The sequence below is a fragment of the Agelaius tricolor genome, unplaced genomic scaffold (genome assembly GCF_023055355.1).
Source record: "Agelaius tricolor isolate 1412-34295 unplaced genomic scaffold, bAgeTri1.0.p SCAF_3, whole genome shotgun sequence".
NCBI lineage: Eukaryota > Metazoa > Chordata > Aves > Passeriformes > Icteridae > Agelaius > Agelaius tricolor.
The window spans coordinates 27,050,937-27,059,613 of record NW_027269263.1 but is presented as its reverse complement, the minus strand read 5'-3'; the positions used below and the strand labels follow the sequence as shown (position 1 = coordinate 27,059,613).

Genomic DNA, 8,677 nt, shown 5'->3' with positions numbered 1-8,677 from the left:
TCTCCCACATTTTATATTTTTTCTCTTTGCACAGACTAATAGTGCTGATTCATCCCTGTTTAAGAAAGCTAAGTAACTATAAACCAAGTAAGAACCTAAAATTCAATTCTTGGTACTTTTCCTTTTGCTCATCTGGTATAAAATCGCAGAAGGAATAGGATGCTATTCTTATCTAGATCTTAAACAGGAGTTCTTCACTCTATCACCTAATGGTAATGGGCTACACTCTAATTTTCTGTTGAGTAGTGGAATCCTTCTGAAGCCCTTTAGAAAAAGTAAAGACATAAGGTGAAGGGTGACATAATCCAGTACAATAGAGATCTAACCCAGCTGAATAGAAAAAAATAGCAACGAAGTATGCAGTATAACAAAATAACAAAATAATCTCAGTGTTGGTCCTACAGTATAAATTCTTGTCTACAGAGTCTAAGTAAGGTGTCAACTCTGAGAAAGCCTGTGCTGTTAGCTGTCACAGGAACTTGTCCAACTCAGACTCCAGGAGTCTTACCTAACTCATGTAGAGAAAGCTCTGCTCTTTGGAGGTAGGCTTGGAAAGTGGTAAAAGAAAATGGATCTATTTTATCACTATTTATATAGCTCTTTAAATTTACTTGGGACTGTACAGTATGCTGTTATGACAGCCTCTGGCCAGGAAATCTTACAGTTAAACAGCATGAGCCTGAAACAATATGTTCAATTATGCAAATAAACACAGAGTGGCTCAAGGGGCCAGATGGTGTGAATCAGCCAAGTCTTATACACTGAAGTGGTACTCAGGCAATTTACAGGAGTCAAGAATCTTCCCCAAGATTGGTTCACATGGCAGGCTTTGCAGAACATCTGCATTTACAGCTGTTTGGTGAGAAAGGGGTGAGAAGTCACTGTGACTATGCTGTCCAGGCACCCAAGGAAGAACAAAAGAAATCATTAAAGGCAGAGGAAACAGAGTTCACATCGTGGAGAGGAGAAGCCCTTGTAGTGTGATTAGGTATGCAGTTACAGTGACACTTATTAACTTTAGATGAGCTAATACATCACAGATTTCTCGACTAGTGGTAGTCTATTTCAGAATGGTGTAGAAGAAAAACAATATTAAATTGTCATATTTTCTACAGTAGATTTTGTTTGGTTTTGTTTCCCTGGAATGTAAACAAACTTTTATCTCCAAATGTTTGACAGCTGACATACTGCAAAGAAAATTAATAATAGAAGGGGCAAGCAACCAGACCTTTTTAAAAATTAAAACCAACATTTCTTCTTGGACATGTGGATGCTCTTTCTTTTTCTTTGTGGAGATGCTCCCTACTATGCACTAATGCCAGCTACTACCTACTGTGCACTAAAGCACCCCAGTAGTTCATATGGACACCCCCTGGGTGTGGGCCCCTCATTTTATCACCTGCACTGTTGGTCAATTGGTTGGAATGATGCTCTGGTGTCTGGCAGGGTGGAAGCCCTGCCTGGCCTAGACAGCTTGAAATGGTGGTGGAGCCACTTCTGGCACCACCAAGGTTTGACCACTGCTGTGGCCACTGCAAGGGATCTCTCCATTGCTAAAAAAAAATAAATCCAGCCTTCCTTTATAGCTCCTTTTCAAGCTCACATTTTTCTTTATAGCTCCTTTTTGAGTAGATTTTTTTGTTTCCAAAATCACTTGGTAATTTCTTAGTTACTTTTTATTCTGTTTTGTGATTATCTTGCTCTACAGTGTAACCTGTTTGGGGCAAAAACCCCATCACCCAGTTTTGTATATTTCATTCACACACACTGATATTCCCTCATTAGCACTGATATTCCCTATGCCAACATAAGTTTTTCCAAGCATAGGCTACACAAGGACCCTCCCAGACTCTGACCAAGAAAACATTTTGGGACAATTATCTGAGTATAAGCTCCTAATGCAAGGCAGGAGGAAGAGGACTCAGTTAAATCTCGAATTTATAGGTAGTTACTATGGAAACATGAAGAAGCTATTTTGCTTTTGGAGTAATCCAGAAGTCTCTGTTCAGCTCTACACTGCATTCCAAATTCAAGAAAAGTGGTGGAAAAACCATTGGGTGTTCAAATCTTAATGACAAGAATGACAATTGCATTGAAATGCATTACCTGAAGCTAGAGACATCTGGAATTGCTTAGAGAAGACTGATCTCAAAGTTTGCAGATGTGTACAGAAGAGAAAGAAAATCTAGGGATAAAGAGTTCCGTAGCAGAGAGCTGAAGATAGACAAGTTCAGATAGGAGAAAAGGTAAATATTTCAGGTGAGTTTCCTTCCTCTTTAATTACTTTAAGTCTAAGTAACTGACTTCATATTTTATAATCCAATTTAAGCATCAAAATAAAACAATATCCTGAGAACTAAAAAAAACCTACACAACTTCAGAACACTGTATGTAAAACTGCACTTCATGTTTTTTTAAATTTTGAGCATAAAATTTGGCAGTGTACATTTATTTACCTATCTATCTATCTATCTATCTATATAGATATATTGATAAATATAAAGTTTTCCATGGTACAAATATATGCCCATAGCATATATTTGAACTTAAATCACAGAAATAAAATTATTACCTTGTGATATGCAAGTTCAGATGTTATAGTTACAGGAGATGGATGGAAAATGAAAATAAATTCTGCTGTGATAACATAATACACAAAAAAATACCACTTAAAAAAAGTTAAACTTTAGTGCCTCCTTTTTCTTATTAAATGTGAAAGCTGTTGTACTCAGCAACATGTCATTCACAGACCTTAGAAAAGGAATTCTTGTTAATTAGGAATATATCTGGTGAATAGAAGTATAATTACTTTAAGCCTCCCACAAAAAATCTCTGCAACTGAAAAAAATTAAAAGTTAAAAGAAGCTCAGAAGAAAATATAAAGAATTGATAAATAATTGGCATATGGGCAGATTCAATTAAAAAGATATTAATATTAAAGAACTGGAATGCCTAGATTAATGTCACTCAATAGACAGCAAATGGAGGCGGCACTAAATACCTGTAGGTAGCAAAAAAGTAGTGGGAGGAAGAGAAGTGCTTGCTTTTTGTTCTGAAATCAGCTCACTGAAGAACCTGGCTCCAGGCCTGGCTGCTATCAAACCTTCATACCTCTTCAAGACCAAGAAGGATTACCCACCTTTCTTTCTGAAAGATTAAAGTTTCAGAGCTGGAGACGTAGGGTTTTTTTTCATTTTAAATATTACTTTGATAAGCTTTCCACTTATTTTTCTCAATCAACTCTTGAAGTTGTCTTCATGCATTATTTCAATTTGTGGAGAATTGAGTTCTTTCTAACAGGAGATTGATGTGAACAAGGAATGCCGAGGCTCCTTAAGTGAAGAGCTGCTATGGGAAGCAGGATGTGAAAGGGAGTAGCCATCCTTTTACTCTGCTGATTAAAGGACATGGTTCTACTGAGTACAGCCATGGGAATTCCACTTGTTCAAATCAGTAAGCGTATGTTTGCTCAGACTCTTCACCCTTTGGACATTTTCTTACTTTCACAACACAGGAGTTTAATCTTCTACTCTTCCATTCAACAAAAGGAAGATAAACTGTGAAATATTTGCTATGATGAAATTAGTCATTTCCCAGCCCACTTTGTACTAGTGAAAATTAAAAGTCTACCTTTGCCCCTAGCATGAGCACGGAAGAAGATTAAAAAATAATTTAAAAAAACAACCAAGCAAAGAAATATATTGAAGTTTAAAATGTGGAGTTAAAAAGAGCACTATAATTTAATAACAGTTGTATTCCTCTTTTTAGTCAATATTTAGGCCACAGTAAAGGTTGATGACAGATACTCAGTAAGTACTCATAGAACAGAAACTGCCTGGCTAGGGAGTGACAGAAGAGCAATAAAAAGACATTGTGACTGAAGGAAAGTTTAAGTCCTCTGTGCCAGCCACACTATTAGTCAGCATATCTCAGAAGTCATAACACCTAGAGGAGAACCTCTATGCAAGTATTTTATTTTATTTTTGTTTTCTCAGGAACCTCTTTAGAATTCCACTCTTTAATGATTATGTTCTCAGATAATTCTGATTTTCAGCTCTTAGAAGAATATTACATGTAGAAGAAGAATATTATGTATTATATGTACCTTTCTGGTACATGTAATATTCTCACCAAATTTTCAGTCTGTTGAACAAAAGGTTCTACAGGGTCATGAAATTATTTTAACAACACAAGGAAGCTGGGAACACTAACAAACATTATCAACTATAAATTCTTACTTTTAAGACTCAATTTTTGTGTGCAAACCCAGAACTTGTTTCAGAACATCACTGTGTATGTTTGGTTCTTTTCTTTGAGGAGAAATTGCTTTCTTTTTTGTGGGCACAGGCTCACATTTTTTTCACAAGTGGGTGTAAAAATAAAGCAGGTATCAATTTGAAAATTTATTCTGAAATAAGGATAAAAATTTGGACGGAATGTGCAGGAAGGTGTACAAGATGTACCTTTGGTCATGTGAGTAGAGGTAAAAACCAGAGGTCTTCTGCTCACTCTCCAAGCTTGGCAGGTAGAGTCTATCCCTCTGTGTGTCTGTCTGTCTCTCCCTCTGTAGTGGATGGTGTCTAACAGAGTGCCCAAGCTGGGATAGCCTGCTGTCAGTCAGGCCCTGGTAGTGTAGACAAAGTTCCACGTGAGTGGCTGCTTAATTAGCCAGGCAAAAGGAAGAGATTCACAGCTACCTGCCTGGAAAGGCAATGCTTGCTTACTTTGACAAAAATCCTGCAGCAAGTTAAACACACAGGAGAGAAAATGAGTGTGCCCCAAGAACAATATTGGCATTACAAATACCAAAAGCAGATTTGGAAAGAAGCTGAAGATGACAAAATAACCTTCAGACAAGCCTCCCTGCTCCAGAGTATCTACTCTTCTCAAGGTGATGCTTGCCACATTTATGTGTGGGATTACATGAAACCTCTGACAATGGCAAACCAGACAGGATGATGTCCATTAGACACTGTGAGTTCTATACAGAACACTTTTAGCAAAGGACTTTGATAGTGAATGTAATGGGGAACTTGATAGAATTAATTTTTTTTAGACTGTATATTAGTACCAAATTTAAGTTGGGGAAATGCATTTGCTTATTACATTAAAACTACAGCTGGGTAAAGAGGTTGTGGGGGTTACCCACTGGGTATATCAGAGTATACAAATGTATTGAATACATTGGAGTAATCTAGTTTTCAAGATGGATTTCTAATCAAATAAAATTTCTTCAGTTGGAAAAAGTTGCTCCTTTGAATTTCACATCAATCTCTATTTTTAATGTGTGTTTTTTTCCACCTTGTCTGTCCTTCATGTCTTGGTTACAACACACTTCTCTAGTTCATTTGCCAAAATGAACTGTTAATCAGTTTCCTTCTCTCTTTTATTTTTTGGCATGCATCCCTTCAGGTCAAAGATTAAACTTACTGAAATCTTATTGAGGTATGAGTTGTTGGAAGAATCAGTTTTTCCATGCATCAAGGACTTTAAAATCTGACACAGGTATGAGTCAGTATAATTGTACAAATGTAAACTGCATGCCATTTTATTTTAATTGTTAAAAGAAAATTAATTTAAAAAGATTAGATTTAATACAACATTTTGGTGACTATGACACAAATTACCATAAGTAGGGATGGTGGATTCTAATATGAAAATGAAGGGGTAACATCAGAGAAGAGTGATATCTCTTTATGCACTGCCTGTTAAAGAGAAAATAATAATGTGTTAAATAGGATTTCTGAAAATCAGATTATGAGGCTTTTGAGTTAGGCAGTTTTCCAGAGGTGCAAAAAATAATGTCCCTCTTTATATCAAAGTAATCAGCTTTTGCACTTACCGACAGCCCATTTACTGGCTCTTGTAGGAAAGAGTTGTTTTTCTGCTCAACTCAGCTAATTACTTTAAAGTTAAAGGAATAGATTAGCATAAAATAATCATTCTAATGCCTGCTAGTTTGCTTGAGTTTTGGTAGACATGCAAACTATCCACTAATAGGCAGTAAAATATATCCTCATAGCATTTAAAGTTCTTGGTGACATCTCTGAAATAATAAAACAATGGTAGCAATGTAAAACTGTTTGAGGTCCTGATGAAACTTGGATATAATTTCAAAGAGATAGCTAAGAACTGAAGATGATAATCTGTCATAGCCAAGGGTTAGATATCAGCATCTCTGCAGACTGGCATGGCAATGCCACTGAGCAGAATCCTGATCCCTGAATTAAGTACCCAGGACACTTTACATTCAGGAGAGGTTGATTCTGGGAAATGGTGGTCCACAAATCTCATACACTGAGAGGGAAGCTTCTGAAAGTAAAGCACTGGGAAATGCCAGCTTTGGCTGAAATCCCACCTTTCACAATGGAGGCTAAACTAAAGGAAAATGCTGATGGGGATCCTAAGATTAGCTTTCCCACCTCACATTTTCATTCTTTGCTCTTCAAGGCTGTCTCAACCTAAAACAGGGGTAGAAAGCAATTGACTGAAATGGATTTTTTTTCTTGTTTCCTTTCAGGTATTTGCAAGTTAGCATACAGACTGAGGCTCTAAACCCAAGGCAGAAAAAAAACCACTTTCCTTCCACCTGGCTTAGATTCCATCTTGGAGAGAATCAACATTTTGTTGGAGAAGGCCTATAGCAACTAGACCTAACTTGAATGCCAATGCTATTTCGAGCTGGAAATCCAACTAGATGACTTCTGCAGGTCCTTCTCAACCTAAATTACCATTTGATTCTCTGACCCTGGAAAGAACAGCACATAGAATATCCCTCAAGCTGAGGATCCACGTAGAAGCTCTGGAATAGTTTATTTCAGTTCTACTCAAAATGAGTCAAGTTGATGTTCTAGGTCAATCATTTAAATAGCAAAAAAATTAAAAAAAAAAAAAAGTATTTCAGAGGTAGTCTGAGGCTTCACAAAAGGGTAGGGGATGCCATCTGAGGAATGGCAAGCTCTCTGTACCCAGGAAACATATCAGCAATTGGAGTCTGCAGATTTGGGGATGAAGTGAAGGTAATGACTTTGCTCTTGGAAGGGGCTTCTCTCACTTCTCCCAGAGCTGCTGCCAGGGTACATATGCCAACTGCTCCCTCAGTTGTGGTAACAGCTTGGTTTTCCAGGACCCCAAATATCAACTATTTGCCATGCATAGTTTGTACAGCCATAACCTCCACCTTTGCTCAGAGCTGGCCACATTAAAATTAAGTCCACCACTAAAATCAGCTTAAGATCTCTTTTCCTTTATTGACCATAGGTCAAGATAAAGAAAGTGTGTAAATTCATTCATCAAAACACAGAGGATGCCTATAAGACCAGAATCTGAGTTCTCCTACAAAGGAAGTTGAATCCAGGAAAGTAGAGAAGTACATGCTCATTCTACTCTGTTCTAATACAATTCAATCCAAACTCAGTGAAATTATGACAAGCAAAATTTCTCCTGCAGGGTAGGTTGTGTTGACACCTTCCCTCTGGGTAATCTAACCTTGCTCTGAGACCCCTGTCTGAGAATAAATTCTGTGAGGGCTGCAACATTACTTTTTTTAGGTCTCAGCCCAATACCTTTGACTGCAGTCTCAGCCCTAAGCTCTCTCACCTTGAGCTTCTAGAGTAGGGAATCAAATCCATTTTTTCAGTTCAAATAAAAAATGTTTCAGTGCTGAGAGCAAGCAATAAGATGGCTACTGTGTCCATGAGCTCTACTCCTAATGCAGAGCCTGCACTGTGTTTGCTGCGCATTGTTCTGTTTTTTGTCTCATGTGGATACAAATACCCATGCAGAATTTGCAAAACCCTGAATTTACACCTCCAGCATAAAATACTGTGCTCTCTAAAGTGCAGCCTTTGGTGCCTCAAATCATCCTTTTGAAGGGGATGCTGAAAACCACCTCCAAAGTCTCAAAATAGGCATGGTCAAGTCACAAAAGGGTTCTGTGGTTAAGAGCCCTTTTAGAGCTTATCCAAAACCCAGACTGCAAATGTCAAGGGGAATGTAACATATAATTATTCCAGAAGGACAATAACAATGATGGCATAAAAGCTCTAAATACTCACAGTATCTTTCTTATTTATGTATCTGCCGTGGTCACCTACTCTTTCAAGATGAACACAACTCTGAAGTGCAGCTTTTAGTGGCTTAGTGAAAATGGAGATTTTGGTGGTCTGGGTCACAGGTGCTCTCTTAATAACTAAGAGTTGGAACTAGCAATTTTTTTTCAATCACTCCAATGACATTTGTAACTTTTTGCTCTTCTCTGCAATAGCTTGATGATACTTTCCTGAATGTTTCTGAAAGATTAAGGTCCAATAAAAGTACATTCAAAGTATTTTTAGCTTTAAATAGATCTTGTAGATTCTCCCTCATTAGTCCCTCCAGATTTGTAATGGTTTGTGACATTAACTTTGCATCCCTTGGGTTTGTTTCTTCTTATGCATTCTAATATTTGCTTAGCTTGTGCAAATAACTCTGTTATTTACCTTGAAAATTGCTCATGCTAAATGAAATTGGTCCACTGATTCTTTATTTCACATTAAAAGTTTTTGAAGGAATTATCATCTGGGCCAGCAAAAGTGACAAACTTAAAGTAGTCCCAAACCTTTCCAGAAGTTAGGAAACTTGTTCATGTTTTGAGGGTTTTTTAAATTTCTCATTTATGTACCTTGCAGAGCTTTCT

The 8,677-nt window shown here is 37.3% G+C and overlaps 1 long non-coding RNA gene across 1 annotated transcript; it reads left to right on the top strand.

Annotated features, from left to right (window-relative positions):
- The first annotated feature begins 1,914 nt into the window (after positions 1 to 1,914).
- On the top strand, positions 1,915 to 8,127 carry LOC139588216 (uncharacterized). Its single transcript, XR_011678580.1, has 3 exons — positions 1,915 to 2,259; positions 5,413 to 5,505; positions 6,521 to 8,127. It is a non-coding gene; the product is annotated as an uncharacterized lncRNA (long non-coding RNA).
- The last annotated feature ends 550 nt before the right edge of the window (positions 8,128 to 8,677 follow it).